The sequence below is a fragment of the Accipiter gentilis genome, chromosome 3 (genome assembly GCF_929443795.1).
Source record: "Accipiter gentilis chromosome 3, bAccGen1.1, whole genome shotgun sequence".
Taxonomy (NCBI): Eukaryota; Metazoa; Chordata; class Aves; order Accipitriformes; family Accipitridae; genus Astur; species Astur gentilis.
In genome coordinates this window covers 2,514,205-2,538,143 of record NC_064882.1, presented here as the reverse complement: position 1 = coordinate 2,538,143, position 23,939 = coordinate 2,514,205, and positions in this window count along the sequence as shown.

Genomic DNA, 23,939 nt, shown 5'->3' with positions numbered 1-23,939 from the left:
TTCAAAGAATCTGAACCATGTCCATAGAAACGGCTCCACTAGACTACCCAGTCTCTTCACAAAAGTGAAAGTTTCCATGCCACAGAAAAGAGAACTTGCAAAACAATCTGGAATGTTACTAGCTAACATTTTTTTATAGGGATAAATACCAGATGTAAAGTAGGGAATTTCTCTTACCTTTGATGGTCCTTGCTATATACATGCAGATGTTTAACTCTGTGGCAGTCCATGTAATGCATCATTAAACAGTTCTGGGGTCTCACTGGATTTTTATGGTTTCATAAAGTATCTAATTAAGTCTCTGGTTTTTGGTGGTTTTTTTTTAAAAAATGTAAATCTGTGCCCCTCTATACATACAGAAAAAAAAGGAAGACAAAAAGGTTGTAGAGGTCAGAAATGACATGATTTGCTAGCAAAAAAAGCAACTATTTAAAACTACAGGATGATAGTTTCATAAATGAATGTCACAGTAGGAACATCATTATCTAAAGACCTTCAAAATTTTATTTTCTTATTTCATTTTTATTGGTGAAGATAAAAATGAGATGAATGTCTTCTACATAAAAAATTGTACTGTACTGCTCTGAGTTAATGTCTTTATATAAGGAGATTTAACTAAAATTTGTGTCTTCAATTTCTGAAGGAGGCTCAGTGGTAAAGTGTGGGCTTTTATAGGGTTATCATGGAGCATGTACTATTGTGTAGAATCTCATGAAGAAAGAAGTTTAGTCAGGGTAAATTTATTCAAGGATGGTGACTGTGTGAAATTTGACCCATCGATGGAGCTGCTCGAAGTCTGAACAAATGTACAGCTGCATTTCATGTAGTATTGAGTACACCCAGACATATATCAACCAGGAAAAGCAGAGGGTCAAAAAAATGCTCTTTCCATCCTTTCTCTTTCACTCTGTTGATCCTTAAGATGGTCGTTACAGCTATGAAGGCAGCTTTTTGACAAGCCTGATATGGGCAGTACTCTGCTTTATGCCTCAGATGTTGCATTCTCATCTCACTGGTTACCTTCCTGATGATGAAAACAAACATTTCTTCTCCAAAAATTACAAATTTGATATGTTTTAAGGGGCACTTAAAAGCCTTGTGCTATGTTCTGTTTGTTTCCCTCACTTGACACATGTCCTCTTTTTTACCCCCTTAAGTGCAGGAATGAGCCCAGTGACTCTTGCCGGTTAAGGGTGTTGTCAGTGCAGATCAGAGTCATCCTGGTAATGGTGTGTGTGAGCACAGAATACATGGTTAGTGTGAGTATAAGGAGGAGAGTGTCAAAGATTTTGTATGTGTTGCTTTTCAGAATCTATTTACTTGCGTCTCATGTTCTTAGGTTGTCTTTTCTGACCCTCTGCCTGAGTCTTATTTGATGTCTCTCGTAATCGTTAATGAAAAGTCACAAACCACTTTGCTTACTGGATGAATGATTTAGAAGGAAAAAAGCCCATATTTCCATGCTTACACTGTTTAAAATTACTATAACCTACCTTTGCCACATAAGAGTAAGGGATAAGCAGTAAGAGCAACTTAAAAAAAAAAAACCCAAGCCAAACCCCCACTATTTTTAAGAATTTATGAAGTCTTGTGTGTCAAGTTTTACACACATGAACTCATTGGCATTTGTACGTATGCCTAGTGTACGTATAGGTGCACTGGAAAGGTGAAGGCAGCCTGGGTTCCTAACTAGGTGTCCCTTTCCATTCTGAATCATATTTAGAACAAACATCAGTTTTTGTCTATAACTATGGCAATGATACAACTGTTTGGAGACCCAGTGAAAGTTTGAACCTGTGGGCTCCGGTGAGCATGCGTAAGACAGCATGCCTGCTCTGCTGTAGCACTAGGCCCTAAACAAAATAAAAAAAAAAAATAAGGTGTTCCATGGTAGTTTTTCCCATAAACAGAAATAATTGATTATGACTTGCCTGATAGTTCTCAGGGGCTCCAAATCCCTATTACAACCTGTTGGTTAAAAAGAAATATGCTTTATAGAATTCCACTAAAAAAGGTCTGCTGTTGTAAAAATGTAATCCTATGTTGTTTTATATATTGTGTAGTACTGAAAATTTTGTATAAAATTGATCATATGCAACTGATGTAATATTGTGCTGCTACTCCATTCAGCTAGGGGCAGCTAGTGTTCCTTAGATAAGCATTGTGTGAGTCAAGTAGATGATTTTAACAGAATCTGCTGGATGAGTCATTGTTAAGAGATTAGGAGCCCCCAAAAATTGAACGAAGAAGTCTCTAGGAAAACAATTGCCAGTTGTTAGATAAAAGAATTATAGTAATGTTATCCATAAACTCGATGCCTGCCTAATTATTCATAGTGTTACACTCAAAGAGGAAAATGGAAGGGGAGGTAAAGCAGGCTATTACAGTAAATGTTGGGAGTTAATGGCGGAATTGTTCTGTTTCCATCATTGCTGTAGACTTTGTGTATTGAAGTCTTGCTGCCACTCCACAGAACCACAGAGTCCAGCTGTATAAATGAGGCTGTTAGTTTTTTACCTGAAAATTAATGTACAAGGCCTTCATGAATGTTCATTAAAAATTAAAATCAGATCTTAAAGTGAGAGTCATATCTGTTCATTGCTTTATGCCACCACAAAATAAATGGATTAATAATGTAAACAATAAAAGAGTGGATAGGAAGGCTTATTCTGGAGAAATGTTAGAAATAATAAGAAAATTCAATCTTTCTTCAACAATCACGTCTGAAAGCAGCCCGTTGTGCCTGAGTTTTACAAGGTGCTCAGAACCTTATGTAATGTTGTGTGTTGGATGTGCTACAATACCCACAGCCTTAGGGCTGAGCTGAAGAATGAGTGTCGACTGTGATTACAGTTTTCTTGCTTTTGACAATTTGTAGCAGATTTAACCTCTGCTGAAGTGTGCTTCTGTACTTGTTTTTTAGGTTAATATATGCAAAAAAGATGTAGTGTATGTTTACACTTTCATTTTATGAATGTTAGTTATATCTTCCATACTATCGCAATCATAGCCCAATCCATTTTTGTTAGAAAACATAGATAAATGATACTCTAGGAGCAGGGAAATAACATTTAGAACTGAATAAGCTGCCATCCCACTGAAGTGCCAAATGTAACTTATTTGTGCAAAAACTTGGTCCTAGAATTTGATCATGGTTCTAAACTGATCAAACTTTTTAACCTATTATATTTCCTATATATTTCTCTTTGCTAAGAGGCAGTTACTAAAGATGGTGTTCAAATGCTAATGTGAATGTGACATGAGCTTTTTTTTTTAAACTCCTCACTATTCTGCTCATGTGTTTTGCGGTCAATATTACTGCAGCTGCCTCTTCTCATTGAGTGCAGGTGTCTTAAAGGAAAACAAAGTTCTGAGGGAATTCACCCTTGTGGGGCAGTCTACTAAATCAGAGTCTGGAGAAATTAGAAATGGAGAGTGAAAATGCAAAAAACCCAGTGTAGGTGAAGAATGGATAAATGCAGTCTACATGAGGAAGCAAGGACTTGCAGATTTGGTTAATGACCATGTCACAAAAAGACAAAATGCAACTTAATGGCCCAGTTTCCAGAAATAGGAGCTCTTTACGGAGTGCACACAGTTGCATATACTAAAACAGTTATACAGGCAGACATTTGCCTGCACATAGCCATTGAGATACTTAGCTTAATACCTAAAAGGCATTTATCATCATGGTAGAGGTCTACAGTGTGATTTCAGGGAAACGAAATGGAAAAATTGCTTGATCAGAAAACATTAAATTTCAATTGTTTTTTAAAAAAATTTACCTTAAAGTAGCAAATTATGACAATAGTACTTTTGCCTTTCTTGCTTATCTTAATTCTAGAGATAAGAGGTATCTGCATATATACTGTTGTATCCCAGATGTTTTAAGTTCTTTTCTTGCTTGTATACAAGGAAAATTGTATTGCAATGAATGTGTCTATTGCAATAAAGACTGTCTTTAGTGATGGGTTTGAGAACAAATGTGGTAAACGTTTGTCTTTCCATCTGAATGAACTTCTCTTGCAGTTTTCAAAATTGTAGTTTTATGTAGTCTCTTTTTTTTTTCTTTCTACCTTCTGGGAGCTATTGATGTGAATGGAAGATAAAGCTGCTAAAACTAGTGTAGTATATGACTTCAGAAACCAGGGCAGTAACTAGCTTTAACACTGTAAAATGATTACAGTTAATTCTACATGCTAGTTACTTTCCTTTCAAACTTTGTGCTTGCTGTTGGACGTGGATGAGAACAACTCAAGTCCGAGTTACGGTCTACTTACTGAAGCTAGAACGTGGTAAACAAACATTATGCTTCTGCGACTATTTGGGTTAAACTATGGACTTGCATTTGAAGTTTCTGCCAGCCCAACTGACTAACTGAGCATGTTTTGAGCAAGTTACTGCCCCTCTACTGCAGCCTTACCTTTGCACTGAAATAAGGCTGGCTATTGTAATGCCCTGGTGATGGTTTTCACAAGCTGGTTTGGGGACGGGCAATGTCAGGTAATCAGAAGTCAGTATCGTGGAGGAGACAGTTCTCAGCAGGGAGCAATGGGGAGCAGCCAACATCAGTAGCTACTCAAAGCAGGTCAATGTGCTCTCTGGTGGGGCCCTGGGAGCTTTAGACTTTCTACCAACCCTAGTCCTAACCGTTGCTGAGCCATGCACAAGTAATCTCACAGCCATCACCCAGATGGAAGATTTTCCCACGGTGGAGTTATCTTGAGAAATTTTTCATTTTGGCAACGTCTGGGGCTTCTCTGATGTTCAACCTGAGGTGAGGGCTATCACAGGAAAGTGCAGGCTGCAGCAAGATCTTGACTGTGTTTGGGCAGTGGCTGTGAGGTTTATTGGGAAAGGCTCAGCCAGTGCTTTATGGTGGAGAGAAAGCTTTGAGTCTTGGTAGTAGCGGGGCTGAACAGAGGCTATCAAATAATTACTATAATGTCATTCTTTTCAAACTAGTTGGTTTTTGAGAGAAAATAGTAAAAAGAAACCAGGAGAGTCAAACACACAAACAGTTTCTGTTCTAGAGAAAGAGTGGTGGTTTTATCTCCTGTTCCATCATAACCATGTTGAATTTTGCTGGTTTTGTCTTAAGTCAGGTTTATAAAACACTAATTCAAGATACTGTATGGAAAACAGGGGTAGGAATGGCTTTTGGTAGGGAAGTGTGTACGTTCAGAAGTCTTACTGATATGCCCTTTCTTTCCCATTCTTGGTTTTGTCTGCATTTCTGTTTTTTGTAAGGTTCTGAATATAATGTTCTTGGTTCAGATGGGATTTTTTTTTTTTTTTTTCCTCTTTTATGCTGTGGCCATGTGATCTCAGCTGGAGCCTGAGCTGTGGATGTGACTGACAGCATCCCTTAAGCAAGGGACAGTGAGAGAGAAAGAACTGATGACTTTCACATTATTCTCTGATAATTAAAGCTGTGATCTAATTAACCCTCATTGCCATCACATGGTGGTTCTGGGAAACCATTTCTTCGCGGAGTTCCCTTGCTTAATCAAAATTGCAAGGAAGTGGATAATTCTGGACTAGAACTTACCTGAATGCTTTTAAAACTCCTTTGCTGTAGTACTGATATATGACATCATCTTCATTACCTCTAGTGTTACTGTTTTTATGTATTTGCCATCCTAAATTTACACTGGAATTACATATTCAGTTTGGAAATACTAAACCATTTAAGTCCTCCGAAATTTGCTTTGCTTAGGAAGAGAGGTTTTTAATGCCTAAAATGAGATGGAGGCAGGGAGAATTTAGGAAACACACTGTTCAAGAAATTGACTTGGAACAACTGATCTTGCTGATGTGATTACAATGAATCTTTTCTTGCCTTACCTCTTCTGTTACAGCTGACAATTCAAAATGATGTGATGCTTCCCTTACTGAAGTCCACTCTTGTCTTCCTCCTTATTTTCAGTATTTTCTCAAGGATTTAAAAAGGCAGAGAAGGGTTTCATCTTTAATGACACCCTTTATTCAGACTGCAGTGCTCTGTTTTCTAATTTCAGATGCCTTGCCAGAATCCTTCTTAGCTAAATTCTGAAGTGCCAGCTTTAGATTTAGAGTCAGGAGTCAGGAAAATGACTTGGTGTAACTCAACACCACTGATACCCAGCTTGGCAGAATTCAACACTAGGGATTCCAAAGCAGGACAAAAAGAGTTTCAGGGTATCTAGTGTTTAGAGGGGAGTGAAAGAAGGAATAGAAAAGGGAGCAAAATGATGTGAAAATGACAATTGCACATTTTCAAGTGATAGAAATAGCATTTCTTCACTGTGGGAAAACAAACAGGAGAGAGTGAAAAGCGTAACGTGTTCTGATGACTAAGCTGTTCCTAAGCATATTCTTTTCTGTACAACAATGCAGAACGGCCCAGGCAAAGGATGTGCCCTATTTTGATTTTATAAATCACTACATATGATTATTTAACAGCAAAAAAATCCAGAAAACTCTCCCAAAATGTGCTTATGTTTTTACTTTTAGTAGCGTAAATGCTAAAGAGAAGTTCATTGCACTTTAGTCTTGTATGTAGTATTTAAATAGAGAAGTATATGTAATGTTTGTCATCACTTAATGGTATCTTTCTACCTCCCTGCTAAAGATGACAAGAACAGAAGAGTTTAGCAAGCCGTATATGAACTTGTCCTGGTTTCAGCTGGGATAGAGTTAATTTTCTTTCTAGTAGCTGGTATAGTGTCATGTTTTGGATTTAGTATGAGAAGAATGAAAACACACTGATGTTTTCAGTTGTTGCCAAGTAGTGTTTAGACCGAGTCAAGGATTTTTCAGCTTCTCAAAGCCCAGCCAGCAAGAAGGCTGGAGGGACACAAGAAGTTTGGAGGGGACACAGCCAGGACAGCTGACCCAAACTGGCCAAAGGGGTATTCCATACCATGGGACGTCATGCCCAGTATATAAAATGGGGGCAGTTGGCTGGGGGGAGTGGATCGCTGCTCGAGACCTAACTGGGCATCAGTCAGCGAGTGGTGAGCAATTGCATTGTGCATCACTTGTTTTGTATATTCCAATTCTTTTAGTATTATTATTATTGTCATTTAATTATTGTTGTTAGTATCATGATTGGTTTCTTCCTTTCTGTCCTATTAAACTGTTTTTTATCTCAAGCCACATGCTTTGCTAGTAAAATCAGCTTTATAAAATGAAGATTACAGTGATACGTTCGAACTCTGACGGAGGATGATCCTACAGCTTTTTTTCAGTCCAGTAATGCCAGAAGGGACCTAAAAGATACTAATCTTTATGACCTGCATTGAGCAAAGCTTTTAAACACATGCTTTGTTTTAATCCTGGGATTTTATTTCCATAGTGCTTTAGGGATTGCTGTTAGTACAGAAAATAAAACTGCAAGCACAAAGTACAGCCTGAACCTGTCCTCTGTGGAGCAGGTGGAGCTGAAGGAGCTCAGCTGACTTTGCTGGCTGAGTAGATAGGCTGCCTCCAAGTAAGCACGGCAGTCCAGGCGAAATAGGTTGTACTATTCATCTTGATGCCTCTCTTGTAGACTGATGTGAATATGCTGATATAACAGGCCTAGTGTGAACATTTTTGCTAACAGGCTCAGCATAGCTGGATCTTCCTTTGCACTAAACCTTTTGGGACTAAGCTTCTGATGATGAAGGTATAAAAACATGCGAAAAAAATAGTTGCATGCAAAAATATAACTTATAAGAATGCAATGCAATGCCAACCTATTAAATACAGTTCCAGATATTTCAGTGATTGCATCCTGGCTTTCAAGGATTTAAAAAGGCAGAGAATCAAGTTCTACTCTATTCTACTAAGGAAAAAGAGTAAAATTCCCTATAAGATAAACTGATTGAATGCAGTATTATTTGACCATCCCCAAGTTTTTGAGAAGCAGCAGCAATTTTAAACTTGTGTGACATTCTTGTATATTGAGATGCTTGTGATGTGTTCTTAGTGACTTGCGGTATACAACTATTTAAAATTTAAATTAGAATTTGAAGGGAAGCATTTAATATTTTTTTACATATCTTTAGAACTAGAAGAAGTGTTGGGTATCTGCCACAATGGGAAACTTTAAAATACATTAGATATCCGATGTATTTATGCCTTTGAAATTTTTCTCTAAATAAATTTTAGATCTTATGGCTGCAATATGTGACTAATCTTTCTTTGCTTCTTGCCTCTGTTGGGGAGATCTGCTGTAATCGGAAAAAGTAGAGAAAAGAAAAAATAAAAAGCCTTTAAAGGATTTTAAAAATCTGAACACATGGGAGGAATGCACTGTTTTCCTCTGTCTTTTATGGTTAACAACGGTCTAAATTGTTGAGAAAACTTTGAGCTTTAGATGCTTAATTTTATATCTGTAGTCTAGAAAAACAGTATTATTGTCTTGCCTTGCGTGTCTCCTTAGCAGTACTAAGACATTTCTAAAGGACCATATTAGCCTGTTGAGTCCATTCAATACCTGCTGTTTTGCTATGGGAGACCAAAGTAATACAGCAAGTATTCTTTTAGGACTGGGAGTATAATGTCTGTTACAACTGCTGGTGTAGTAGAAACTTACTTTACACAAGGAGAACAGGAAAAATCTGAATAGAGTCAGGAATGGTATTTAAATCTTTCTGCCATGGCCTGTTTCTTATGAAATGGTGAGACCTTGCAGCAGAAGATAATCGATAATTCATCACCATTCATTGCTGGAGGCAATAACATGCTCTTGCTTTCCTGATCTTAGCATTTTGATTTTTGTTGCAACCTTAGCGCATGTCTCTAGGAAGAAAGAATGATTTGCATGGGTGTAGTGTTGCACCTGAGCTGACTTCTCTACAACATCTGCTACAAATGGCATTTCTCTTTTAGCAGTCATATTTTCTTATTGTGAGGCTGACAATAAAAAGCAAATGACTGCTATTCGTGCCAGAAGTTTTAATAAATAAAAAGTTATTTATTGTTTCACACTGAGAGTCAGCTTTCTTAGTGATATAAATCAGCGTGGTGTTTTTTAGCTGAGAATGTGTGTCTTCATGTGACAAAATCATTGACTCATATCCACTCTTGAAAGAATTTTGTTCCCACGGCAGCTGAACAGGGCAGAAGGCCTATGTGTTGATATGTGCTTTGACATTGGGTTTGAAATGTTGCTCTACTCTGTGGTATGGCTATCAAAAAAAAAAAAGCTTCTCTGACATTTAGTGGTTGTAGGAATGGGTTTGAAAACAAACCAAGTAATTGTCAGCAGATCTGGGAGGATGGTGAGGGAAAGGGAAGAAATATTTCAAGATTGAGCATTTAAAATTAGGTGCTTAATTTACCAAGAATGAAAATGTGTAGTATAAGTGACTTGATCTGGGGAGTTACTGAGTAGCCAGCTGAGTGTACTCAGCAAGCCCATTTGGGTGCTGGAATTGACTCTTTAACTTGGCTTGGTTGGAGGAGTAATCCCATGTTTGCCAAGAACGTTTCAGCTAACAGACAAGAGCTGTTCATTTCATGCCAAACCTGACTCGGGGAGGCTAATAAAACTGTACTACTTTGGATCTAGCAATGGCAATCCGTAATGGTATGATGGGATATTGTTAGTGATGCTAATTTTATTGAGGTTTGGGATCTGAGGGAGCCCGAGGAGTGCTGAAGTTACCTCTTTTCAAAGCACTGCTGTCTGGTATAGTAGAAGAGAGGTAAGTGAGAAAGAGGTGCTGAAGAAATTCCTGCTTATATATTAATGTATGAGCAGGAACACCATCCAGTCACAAGAAGGAAAGCTCTAGACTATTTCAGAGAGCCAATTGCTTCAGTATCCTTGACCCAGCTGTAGTCAATCTCTTATGCTTGTGGGGAAAAGGTTATCCTCACAACAGTTCTTTAGTAGAAGTTATTTATTGGGGAGGAGAGGGGTCAGAAAATAACATCATTTTTCTATAGGGACTTTATAAAGTATTTATTATAATTGTCTTAAAAACCTAGAAGGTCATGACCATTTGGGGTAAAATGAACAACCCGTTATCTAAAGGGACCCAACAATATTAGCACAGAGACTGGAATAGAGATTGCTTGCTCAAGCAGGTCAAAGGCTATCCCAGGAAAGCTGGATCCAAGTATAACTCCTAGTGGGGAAAAAAACCCCAACTTTGCAAATGCTGAAATGAAACCAGTCCTCTTTTGTGCCTTTCGTATAACTTCTACAAAAGATTTTCCTCTTACTTGAGCATGATGTGATTTGGGGTATTTTACACTTGTAAAGAGTAAACCAAATTCTCCACATCATTATCTGTATAATTGAGAAAGATCTGCTATGCTTCAAAAACAGTTAATCTCTAAAAAAAATCTTGAAAGCAATTCGAGATTTTTAACTCAGTGTCCTTATTACTTCATTATTTTTCATGATCTTGTGTGATAGTTGAACTCTGCATATATGGATGTGAGAAAAATTTGAGAGATGTGGTTAAAAGAGGCACTGGAAAACATTTCAGTTATTTAATAAAACCACACAGAAGAGATTTTAACTAGCAATTTACTCTGTAGTGTGAGCTCCTAGTTAGGAGTAACTGGCAACAGGAGAACCTGTATTACTGCGATTGCAACTTGCAGTCTTTATTTGGAAATTGCAGTTAATGTTCTAAAAGCATTATATTAAAATACTGCTCTTCCACTTCTTTTAACAGCCTGAAATTTGTACTTTCAAATATAATGATTGAGACAAACTCAGCATTAGAAGCATGCAGTCAACCTAAAATGTACTCAACTTAAAGTCGTGTCAGAGATGGTATCTGCTCCTGTTTTTAGTATGTACTACAGCACATTTACTCATTCCTGCATTCTTGTGAGAAAAGAGACAGTGACTAATATCCAGCTTCTGTAAGGAACAAGATATCTGGTTAAATCTAAGCAGATGAATAGTCTCACTGAAATCAGTGGGAATACTTGATAGCTGAAAAGAAATTGAGTTTAGTTCTAAGTGATTTACTTTTTTTCTATTAAATATATTGTCTGTTTCTTGATGTTTCTTATGCTTAAATCAGAGTAATTTTTCTCAGATAAGTGTCTAAGCAATCACTACAGGAAAACTAAATAAAATTTGGAATTAAATTTTATAACATCTTATTATGGGATATTTCAAATGTTCCTAGTGAGATTTTGGGACCTCATTTGCTTGAAATGTGAAGATATTAAAGCTGTTATTACTTGATGGGTCTATATTTATATGCCTAGTACACCAAGATGCTCTTGATAATGTGTCTTAAGTGTTGGAAAGAACATCAGATAGTGAGTTGTGTGCATATCATTATACTATTTCTAGGGTCTTTTTTTGAAAGGAAAAGTATAAGCCTTTTGACAATAGGAGGTGTTTTGGTCTCCTTACTAGGCCATATATTCAAGACAGCATCTCAGAGTATACTTGCAGAAGTAATTGGCAATAATGTCTGCTAATAACTCCTAAGACTTGATTCTTGCTGCTGTGAATGTGCCACCTGCACTGCTATGAATATAGTTCAGTGTTTTTCCTAAGGTCTTTTTTTTTTTTTTCTGTCTAACATCTTATTCTAAATATCAGTGCAGAAGTCAACATTAGAAATATTTTTCGATTTATTTCTTTACCTTGGCAGGAGATTATTCAGCACTTTGCTTAGTGTAACACTGCTACAAGTCCGGTGCTGATGTATTTATCATTGTGATGTACCTCTAAACAGCTAGTAGCTTACAAGAGGTTCTGTATTATCTGTTGGAGTCATTGAAGAATAGATTCAGCCACCAAATTGCCACTTAGAAGAGTAAACGCAGAGATTTTCTTAGAATGGCTGAATTAAATGAAGTGATATTTAATTTGATAATTTTTGTTTCTGACTTGTGATTATGAGATCTGCTTGTGTAATGAGACATTCATTCTCTGCCTGCCTTCCCTTTTATTGAGGAAGTAGAATGAAGCTAGGATGCCTAACAAAGAAGTAAAGCAGCCACAGGGGCCTTAATGAAATAGAGCTATGCTAGACAAAAACAAAAAAAAAAAAAAAAAAAAAGTTTTTGCCTGTCTAGGTTATTAAATTCAGGAAAACAGTGCATAAATACTCTTCTGCCACTATTGGCTGCCCTTTGACAGGTTAACTAAAGTGAATATGAAGTTATCAGCAAGGCCTTTTAAGCAAGGAGGAGGCCTAAGGCATTATGCTTGACAATGAGGTTGCGTTTCTGGCTGCATAAATGGCAGCTGCTGGGCAGTTTCACAGACCTGGCTTTTAAGATATCTATGCACACTTGGATGATATAGTGGGAGAAAATTCTCTTTGTACTTTTGTTCACTTTTACTTAAACTTCCAAGGATAATATGAAATGTAGTAATTTGTACTACATGGAGTATAAGGAAAGATAAAGGAGTAATTTGCCGTTTGTAGCAGATTTAATCAGGCTTTTTAGTTCAGTCAAAACAGCTTGCAGCTGAATGTTATAATCAGATTACCTGACATTGGGAGAAAAATTGAAGCTCCCCAAAAGGCCTTGTCAGGTTGTCTTCATGAAATAGAATTTTCAGTTTCTCCCAGTTGCTGAATGGTTTCAGATGTAAAAAAACCAGCTGCCCCCCGCCCCCCTGGCTACCTCAAAGTTGCAAAATGAAATGTAATGAAACCATTAGTATAATGTAATAGTATGATGGTGCTGCTATTCCATTAAAATCAGTAAGGCATTTGGTCAACATGCAGTTAAAAAGTGGGAAAGGATACTTTTGACAATTATATCTTGAAAATTTAATGAAATGTTCTTGTAAAGTTAAATAGCTGAAAGTGTGTGGCAACAGTCATATATTTAAAAATGCTGTGTTTTGATTTTTGCTTCCTTTGCAAAAATTAGAAAGAACTTCTGTCTGCTCATACTTGCAGATTTCTTATTTTACAATTTTGACCTTGGCTATTGAATGTATGCCCACTTGCTTTCTCTTGGGTTTATAACATTGTCGTTTCTTAATTAATCTCTAAGTCCTGTTTCGTCTGCTGCCACATTTCCATGGTCCATTCATGCCAACTGGCTTGCAAAGTTATCAAAACTCTTTTATTGGATGTCTTTCATAGCAGCAATCATGCCTATTTCCTGTGTGACTATGTAATTTTATAAAAATATATTAATTCTGAACTCTTGCTCCTTGCACAGCAAGCTGACAGTTTGCAAGTGACAGATCTTCTGAATGGCTTTGCAAATAGAAAAAGAATTTCAAGTAACTGAATAATTGCTTCAGAGCACCTTTCGTGTCAATAGGAGTCTTTTCATAGAGTGCTGTAATCTTTTGGATCCAGCCTATATAGCCCATTAAATGCATTTAAAATATTGTAAGGGCATAATTAAGTCTTGCCGTATCCCTGTATTCCTTGACAAAATCTCCCTTTAAAGCCTTAACATCCTATTATCTGAAGCAGGTTCAAGTAGTAGACGATCTTGATGTGCTATTCAAAATGTTTTTTGTCCTAGTGGGCCAATCATGTCAAAACCTTTTATCATTAGCAGTTACAAGTGCTTTCTAAAACTGTCTCAGATTCAGTGATCTAAAAGATGAATCTGTCATCTTAAAAAGAGTCTCCCTGTTGACCGGCCTTCTCTCTCTCCCAGCCAAAAATTTCTGGGATTATAGGAGGAGGAGTGAGTATTCAGAAGTAAACTACTACAGTTTTTTCTCTTTTTACTTTGATTGATGTCAAATACGATGTAGTCATTGTCACTTATTATGCTATGTCTGTACTGCAGTTCTAGAGGTGACAAAACCAGAGGGATACTGGTGTGAAACTAGCTAGGATAGAGTCTAGCAATACTGGATGGGAAAGGACAGGACAGGGTAGGATAGGATGCTGTGGTAGCTCACTTCTGTGATTGCATCATTTTGGTTGAAAATTGTGAGCTTTTCTTTTGAGGGTTTTGTGCAGCAGCAGGGAAAGGAAACCTTTTTAGGATTAGAAAATGCAAATATTTGTGCAAAGACTGAAAGTTCTTTGAGCCTAACATGGTTAGATCACCTTTTAAATAGACTTAAGTCTGGTGTTTTCTTTTTATACAGGTGAGTAAGCTCTTTTACAGTACACCAAGCAACTGTTTGGAGGTTGTCCTTTATTTATGAACTTTTCTCTAGCCCTACAAAATATTTTCTTAGGGCCACAGGGGAATCCTTGTCCTTCTTACTGAGATAATCTAAGTAATTCTGCTAGGCTTTATGCAGTTCCTTTGAATTTTTCAAGAACACAGAGGAAAACAAAACCCAAGTTAGTCGTAGTGAGTTAAAGTCAAAACAAAACTGCAAAGCTGGGGTTGCTGACCAGGTTTTTAAAGATAGCACCAGTGCAAGTGGCTGTTTAGAGTATTGTAAAAAGGATGGTATAAAAACATTAAAATAAGTATGGTCTTTTAAAATAAGCAGGTATACAGATGTCAAGTTCTTGATGTGGCTAATGATTTGAAGAGGATTGAAAGAGCATAGTGTTTGAAATGAACAGAAACAGCAATTACTTACAGAAATTAAAAAATACAGTTGCGAATCGGCAGTCACAAGTCTCACCAGACGTCAGTTCCAAGGAGCTGCTAATGAATTATTAAACTGAACTGTGGCCCTGAAGATAGATTTTTAAAAAAATAGAGTGGGGAAAAATGACACCTCTTGAATGATCTGAAATAAATGTGACAGTCATCAACTTTGAAAATGTTGTGAGGATACTGGGAAGATATTATCCGATTCATACATTTCTACATCAATTACGCAGTGTAAAGTAAATGTAGAGGTTCCTAATTAGTTCTTTGTGCAGCTGTCAGGCTACTTTTATCTTTATTTAGTATTATGCTTTCAGTCTGTGATAGAACACCAGTGATTATAGATAGAGACTTAGATTGAAGGAAATAATTTGAAATGCACTGAATGTCTTGAAAGTAATTAGGTATGTGCTAAATTACATTTATCTTGGGACTAGAACTGGGCAAAAGAGTCATGGTGAAAATGTTTTTCTAAATGTTATGGTTTATTTTGTGGTGGGTTTTTTTTTTGGGGGGGGGGGGGGCGGGGCTGGGATTTTTCCCCCCCCATAAAACACTTGGAAAAGCTTTATTAATCTGGAGAATTAAGTACTGAAGTTGAACATCACTTCTTTTAGGAAACTCAATAAGACACTTTGGACATGCATATATCTGAAAACCAAAACACATAAACACACGCTTTCACTCACACTGTATATGCTATCTCTTTTGCCTCTATGAAGAGTTGCACTGATAAGATACCAGGGTCTGAAATAATATTTCCATACACAAAGATGTCACTTTCCATGCATATAAGTTTAATCTGAATTTATTTTCTGTAACCTTGAAATAATAAGATAAAATATACCCCAGTGCAAGTTTTGAGTAAGAAAGAAATAACAAAGATAAAGTTTCTTGAGGGGACTGTAGTGGCACCATCAATGGGAACAAAATTATCGGGGTGGTTCCATAGAGAAAAGAATGTCTTACTCCCCCATGGAGGTAGCTGGAGATCAAAGAGGATACCTATCTTCACATAAAAGTCTGAGTGAGCAAAAGCAGGCAGGCAAGCAAGTGAAGACCACCTGAGGGAGAGAGAATAATTACATGGGTATCAAGTTATGCTGCTTTTCCTTTAAAATGATGGAAGTTACTTGAGTTCATGGGGATAGAAAGTGTGAGAAAACTCTGCAAGCAATCCTGATAACTCTTTGCTTCATGGGTAAATAAAACCACTATGTTTTTGGAGAGACTTGAGTTACTGTGTCTCTTACATTGTAATTCTTACCTGAATGTGCACCTATGATGTGTTAACACTGATTGGAATTGCCTTGCATGTGGAGTTTAATAAAAGAGAAAATTGTAATCCCATGACTCCTCTGCCAGTAGAACTATATAGTTCTTAAAAAACTGAAGCACAGAATCCCAGGTTTGTCACAGATGGGAGTACAAATATGCAGCTTTCTCTGTAACTATGGCATCCTTTAAACTCAGGTAACATGGTGGTCATGATGGGTTGGTTTATTCCAAATCCTTTAGAGAAACAACAGAGAATATTGGTACACCAGAACTTAGGTCCAAAATGAATGGAACAAATTAATTTCTGGCTAATATTTAATTAGCCTGGGATTGATCTTCTTTCACAAAGCATCTTAGTGATGAACATTTCAGCTGAGGTTATTGCAATTCAATTTCTCTGAGTTTTCCAATTTTATGAGTAAAAGAATTTTTTTATCTTTCTGGGGAAAAAAAAGTCCACTGTTGTGGTGGGCTAACCTTGGCTGGATGCCAGGTACCCACCAAAGCCGTTCTATCACTCCCCCTCCTTAGCTGGACAGCAGAGAGAAAATATAACAAAGGGCCTGTGTGTTCAGATATGGACAGGAGAGATCAACTCACCAATTACCGTCAGGGGCAAAACAGGCTCAGCTTGGGGAAAACTAGCTCAATTTATTACAAATCAACCAGAGTAGGGTAATGAGAAATAAACCCAAATCTCAGAACACCTTCCCTCCACCCCTCCCTTCTTCCCGGGCACAACTTCACTCCCAGATTCTCTACCAAGTCCCCCCCCAGTGGCACAGGGGGATGGGGAATGGGGTTTACAGTCAGTTCGTCACATGTGATTTTTTGCTGCTTCATCATCATCAGGGTCAGGACTCCTCACACTCTTCCCCTCCTCCAGTGTGGGGTCCCTCCCATGGGAGACAGTCCTCCACGAACTTCTCCAGTGTGGGTCCTTCTCATGGGCTGCAGTTCTTCATGAACTGCTCCAGCGTGGGTCCTTTCCATGGGGTGCAGTCCTTCAGGAGCACACTGCTCCAGCGTGGGTTCCCCACGGGGTCACAAGTCCTGCCAAGAAAACCTTCTCCGTGGGCTCCTCTCTCCACAAATCTGCAGGTCCTGCCAGGAGCCTGCTCCAGCGCGGTCTTCCCACAGGGTCACAGCCTCCTTCAGGTGAATCTACCTGCTCCGGCGTGGGGTCGTCCCCGGGCTGCAGGTGGAGATCTGCTCCACCGTGGACTTCCCTGGGCTGCAGGGGGACAGCCTGCCTCACCATGGTCTTCTCCACGGGCTGTAGGGGAATCTGCTCTGGTGCCTGGAGCATCTCCTCCCCCTCCTTCTTCACTGACCTGAGTGTCTGCAGGGTTGTTTCTCTCACATGTTCTCACTCCTTGCTCCAGCTGCCGTTTCCATCTGTCCCAACTTTTTTTTCCTTCTTAAAAATGTTATCCCAGAGGTGTTACCACTATCGTTGATTGGCTCGGTCTTGGCCGGCAGCGGGTCAGTCTCAGAGCCGGCTGGTATGGGCTCTGTCAGACACAGGGGAAGCTTCCAGCAGCTTCTCACAGAAGACACCCCTGTAACCCCCCACCCCCCAAAACCTTGCCATGCAAAGCCAATACAACTGTCAGTTAAAAATCCTGCGTCCTTCTTCTAACAGGGATTAAAGCCTGTGCTGAGAAAGCAAGAAAGGCCAGGCCATGTCCTGTATTTTCTTGTGTTTTCTTTTCCATTCAGTCTCAATAAATTTAAATTAGTTTTTTTATGAAGAATAGTTGTATTTTATAGAAAATATGAAATTTTAAATACCAGTGAAAGTATTTTATTTTTAAGATTGTAACTGAAAATGTCAGACTAGCTGGTGAGCTTACAATGCCTTTGACTCCATTAGGCTTTCTCAATAGTGTAGCTCATAATAGCTTATTATGCAATAAGCTGCTTGTGCTGCAAATTAATCTGTGGGATACAGGTGTCCAGCTGTGTGGAAGTCTATAGGATCGAGGACTAAGGATGCTGTGTTTTCTATACAATAGTTGTGCATTCCCACATATCCAGGTTTCGGATGTATCTAGTAGTTAAAATAGCGTGTGGTACTCATTATGCTTGCTTTTTAAACCCTTGTTACTACACAAATCTATATTACAACACTTCAGTTTTCTATAAATAGCTATGTCCTGTGGTTAAAACAGCAGATACAATACCTTAACTGGGATTTTTGTTCTGCCTAAAAAAAAAATAAAAAAAAAAGGTGAAAGATAGATAACTGATTTCAAGTTCCATCTATTTGCTTATATTTGCTCTGTAAAGAAAAATAATTCCTTCATTTCAAATACTCTGCTTGCTGTACAAGCTTTAATTTCCTGACGAAGACATTTTGTCTGTGTTCTTCAACAAGTTCTCTAGATGATCCTTGAGATAGAACAAGGAAAAGGGTGAGGTTCATGTTCCTTCTTTAAAAAAAAGTAAATCAGCGATGGAAAAAATACAGACATATGTACCAGAATACGTCAAAGATGTGCTATATGAGAGATGTCTGTAATTCATCAGGAAATGTTATAACAGAAAAGATATACAGATGTGGGTTTTGGTTGCACCAGTAGCTCCACAGGTAAACGGATTAACAGTTTCCTTGTACTGGGCTAAAGCAGCCAGAATTTGTAGACTTCTTGCCTGGAATGTGCAGCAGTACCAGCACCTATAAAGACAACGAAAACTCTCCAGAGTGATTGCCTGCTAGTCCCTTTTGTTTCACATTTCACATTGTATAATTTAAATAATCTCAAGCATGTTTTCTGAAACTGAATGTTTGCAGTTCAGTTGTAGTGATGTCTGGGGTAGCTTAGAGGTTTCCCCTGCAGAGATCTCCTTCGTGATTGTCTTTCACTACATCTGTTCAGATTAGGAAAATGTTGCACTCACTTTAGTCTCTCACTTTTCATTGGCAGAAGGGTTCTGTGTTTGTTTTTTTTTTTGTTTGGGTTTTTTTTAGGAAAACAAGCAACAAAGCAAACCATAAGCCTTACAGACTTTTTTTTCCCCTTGATGGTAGCAAAATCTCGATTTAATTGAGTGTTTTAAAATACAGTTTAGTTGCTGAGAACTGTTTGGGTTCATTGCAGAGCACACCTAGTCTGTCTTCTACAAACTCCAGTGGAGAGGTCAGACTCTCAGCCAGTGCAAACCGAAGTGCTTCACTGAATTTCATAGGGCTTTTCTCACTAAATCCAATATCAACTACCTCCTGTCTCAGGTATTACAAAGAAAGTATTAAAAAAAACCCCAACAAAACCCCCAAAACCCAAACAAACAAACTCAATGTGTTTTTTCCTCCCCTCCATCTCCTATATTTGCTGCAATAAAAATAAATCTAACCCCCCTTTTAAGCAGGGTCATCTAAGTCATCTAAGTTCCTTGATACAAGGTAATAAAATCCTTTCTAGGCTTATTCCAATATCACTAGTGCAAAACTTCTTCCTAAATAATCTAGCTCCGTTCTACAGAGATGGGAATATAGGGTGATAACTGTAGAGATTTGAAAGAAGAATTTGCTTGGAGTAGATTAAGAAGTTAACTAAAACTGTGCAAAAAATGTTCCATTGTTTTAATTATCTTTGTTGGTTTCGTGGTAGATATTGCCAGAATTCCAGTAGAAACTCTGCAGTAGGCAATTTTCTTCATGTCATACAATTTATATGGAAATTCTTCCTTCTGTTTTTTAAATTAATTTTAACTGGTCTCTGAGAGTTGTCTTAGTGGTATGAAAATGTGTTATTTATTCAAGTTTTCAGCTAGGTAAGTCTACACTGCACTGATTACATAAGTTTGCTTTTGTTGTGTTAATCCTGCTAGTCATTGCATGCAGAATTTTCCCTGTCCTAACTTTCCTCTCTTCCTGACAGCATGGGGATTAACAAGTAAGCAAGTGTGGATTAACAAGTAAGAATGAGCAAGCACATCTCTTGTTCAGGCAGATAATTAGTCCTACTGTGAACTACCTGGACAGACAAGATGTTACTCTGTAGGCTGCAGTGTACATCTCAGTACTTCTGAGAGAATGAAAGTAGCTTTTCTTACATCTGCTGTTGGCGATACATGCCAGTGCAGCTTCTTTTGCCCTTTTCTATGGAAGTTATTTTTGATTATTTTTCTTTCACTGCCCTAGGAAGAGCATAGATGTGAAATTTCAGCTGAAATGCCTGAAAACTGAATTCTACATATCTGAATACACAGCTAAATTACACAATGGATGGATGAAATTTTCATTAGAAATTAAATTTTCTATAGGTCCTTCTGACAAAAGATATAAATGTATTTTGAAGCTAAATATTGTGATCTGGAGTGCAACTGTGGCATGTAGACTTGTAGTTTAGATGATGATTTTTGAGAGAAAATTGTGCTGAAGGCTCTAAGTTCAATCCTTTTGGTCTATGCAGTGGAAACGTTCCTTTCGGCACTGCTGTCTTCTCTGGTTCTAAAGGCTATTAAAAGACAGAAGGAACTAGGTAGTGTTCTAGTGACTGTTCAGAGGTTACTGTATGTTGTGTACATATACACACACCTATACACATTTTTTTTTTCCTCAACAAATTCTTGCATGAATTTTCAATACTATGGTACCAGAGTACATGTTATCACAGTCATGTGTGTGTGTCCTTACCTCCATGTCCTTTCTACCTTCGGCATTTCTCATTATTGCAATATGCAGTTAGGAATGGTAGACCAGCGAGACCAAATGCTTTCTGTGCTCTGTTTTAGCTTTCCTTTGCTTCCAGTTGCAATTCAATGTATAGTATGTTTTCTTACATCAGCTGTGATACAGAAATAACCATGGATCCTTTTTGTGGGGGGGTGGGTGTGTTATCAGCTACAACTGAAGTACCAAGGGACTACCAACTAAGGGAAGCTCTTGAGGCAGTTTATGGATTGTAATTACTGACAATAAAATGGGTCATGTGCGTTTGTCATTTTTCACCTTGGGTTTTGATGTACCCAGGATCATTTTTCCTGGATAGATTATAGGAAAAGGGTAATTAGTCTGACTTCATGACAGGGTACACAGAAATTGCATTCCCCCTGGTGTGTCCTAGGTAATACTATTTAAAAAACGTCCAATATTAACTTTAGAATTGCTAATGACAGAAAATCAACTGTTTAGGAAAGAATCCTAAAAGTCTTTGTTCTTAATGTCTTGATCACTGGGTCTAGTGATACTTTTTTTTCTATTGTGTTATAGAGTTCACTGTCAAAGTTTCCTTCCACTTTTTATTTATTTTTTTCCTTAACTAGCTCTTTGATTGTTCTCCTGGCATTTTCTGTAATGTCTGTTTTCTGGTATTGGGATTGTTCCTTGTGGATCATCTATGAACCCTTTCTAATTTATGAACTTTCTCACTACATTACACATACATTATTCCAGTACTGATCACATTGTAGACGTTGCCTCACCACTCTAGCTTGATTCCTTTGCTTGTGCACACAAAGACTGCAGTCTTTTTCTAATTGTCTGATGGAAGATATCAGTGTCTCCCTCACAACCAGTCTGCTTGGGCTATATTTTTAAGGAGTTAAGTGTTTAGCTATAACCACGTGATTACTAAAGTTAGCACAATCATTCATGTGCTTAAACATCTGCAGGATATGGATATTAGCTCTGCTCTCATCTCTGAAGAATATAGCTTTGTAGTATTTGACATATGATACTTTTTTTTTCTTTAAGTGCTGTTTTTGTTTCTAGCTTTATTCTCTTCCACTTTTAGTCATAAATGCTTTCTCCCAGATTCTCCTTGACCCTCAGCATCTTTCATTTATGGGCTTTCTAGTTTCTCCTTGACTAATCATCTTGTATTTTTTTAATAGCCTGAAGAACTTTAGCCAAAATGCCATTTTTAATCTCATTTTCTGTTTCCAGCATACATTTAGTAATCCTCTTTTCTTATACTACTTGCAATTAATGTATCCCATTAGTGTCCCAGACTATCAGTGTTTCATTTGCTCAAAGGATTAATGTTGAAAAATGTATTAGCTCTAATACATAGTAAATGAGAGGGATTCCACTTACGCATTTGACTTCAGCATGCTCACTGGAAACAAAGATGGTGGCTTTACCTGGAGACCTAACTAGAATGAATATAAAAGACAATAGATGGATTATCTCAAACATTCATTAAGACTCATTTCCAGTAGTAGGCACTGTTCTCCTGCAGTCTGTTGAGAATCCTCTTGTGGTTGTGCACTGCATGCTTTATGGTGATAGTCTTTGCCGAATCAGCCTGCAGAAGTAAAAGTTAACTAATTGTCGACATATTGTGTTGATTTAGCTTTATAGCTATAGTTTTGAGAAGAAAGGAGAGTACAAAAATAGCTTTCTGGTGTCTTTGGACCTCTTCAGTTCTGGCCAGTCCCTAATAGGAGTAGAACAAGCCTTCAGAAGGATTATGCTGTATTGCCGAGGAAGAACTCTTTGCCATGGAGAGGTCAGGTACCCAAAGTGCGTCCTAGTCCAGGCAGGTTTGAGTCAGTTCTGTACCTTCTTGGGAACTATATTACAAGATGTCTGAGTAATTTCCCTTTCCTGGCCTAGATTGAATATATATACACTAGTTGTCACATGTGTTCCATTGATCTTACAGATATTTTGGATGCCAGTAGAAAACAGTAAATCAGCTTTATCTGTGCTTGGGAGTGTCTTACCTCTGGCCATTACTGTTTTCCCAACCCACAAGGACAACACACTATTTGGGAAATTGCTATTTATTCACTGGGCTAACCAAAGACTGAAGTGTAAGGATTTTCACCACTCATTGTTTTATATTTATGTTGCAGGAAGATCTTGAAATTGATACATTCTTTGTTATGCTTTGGTGCTGACAGAATTGGTGTCTTTTATAATAGAAGCATGTCCTACTCTTGATATTGGCCTGAACTTTGCCAGAGTGCAAGTGACATTTCACTGCCATTTCTTGGTCCCTGTTGATTAATATGCCAGTGCAATTCCAATTTCATAAACTGTTGAGCTTACAGTTGATTATAAATGAAAATAACTTGAACAGCATGAATTTTGCTAACAATTTGCTCAGTTTTGTGCTTGTACGTTTCTGAAAGATAAGCTTACTAATTAAAATATGGACTTTATTTGTAAAGTATTTGTTTCATTTCTGCATACCATATATGCATGGGAAAAAAGGGGGATCCAGGGAACCACAGTCTGCCCAGCCTTAATCCCTGGGAAGAGGGTGGGTCAGGGATTATTATCAATGTGTATAAATACCTCATGGGAGTAAGTAAAGGAAGTGCAGCCAGGCTCTCCTCAGTTTTGCCTGTTGACAGAAGAAGAGGCAATGGGCACAAACTAAAATACAGAAAATACATAAGAAAAAACTTTTTTTTTCTTTTCTTTTTTACTGTGAAGGTGATCAAACCTTGGAGCAAGTTGCCAGGCAGGTGTAGTCTCCAATCTTGGAGATATTCAAAACACAACTGAATGCAGTCCTGAGCAGCCTGTTGTGGCTGGCCCTGCTTTGAGTAGATGATCTCCAGCTGACCCTTCTAAGCTTGGCGATTCTGTAATTGTTTCTATGATGTGGATGGAGCATTTGAGCTGGATTTTATAACTGATGAATCCTTAATATGAATAAGTAGATTAGCAAGCATTAACAGAAACGTTGGGGGTCAACTCCTGGTTTTGTAATAACTGAGTTCACTGTGAGATGGTGTGGTGGGTTGACGCTGGCTGGACACCAGGTGCCCACCAAAGCTGTTCTATCACTCCCCCTCCTCAGCTGGACAGCAGAGAGGAAATATAACAAAGAGGTTGTAAGGACAGGAGAGATCACTCACCAATTACCATCAGGGGCAAAACAGGCTCAGCTTGGGGAAAATTAACTCAATTTATTACAAATCAACCAGAGTAGGGTAATGACAAATAAAACCTGAATCTCAGAACACCTTCCCTCCACCCCTCCCTTCTTCCCGGGCACAACTTCACTCCCGGATTCTCTACCAACCCCCCACCAGCGGCACAGGGCGACGGGGATGGGGTTTACAGTCAGTTCGTCACATGTTATTTTTTGCCGCTTCATCATCATCAGGGTCAGGACTCCTCACACTCTTCCCCTCCTCCAGTGTGGGGTCCCTCCCATGGGAGACAGTCCTCCACGAACTTCTCCAGTGTGGGTCCTTCT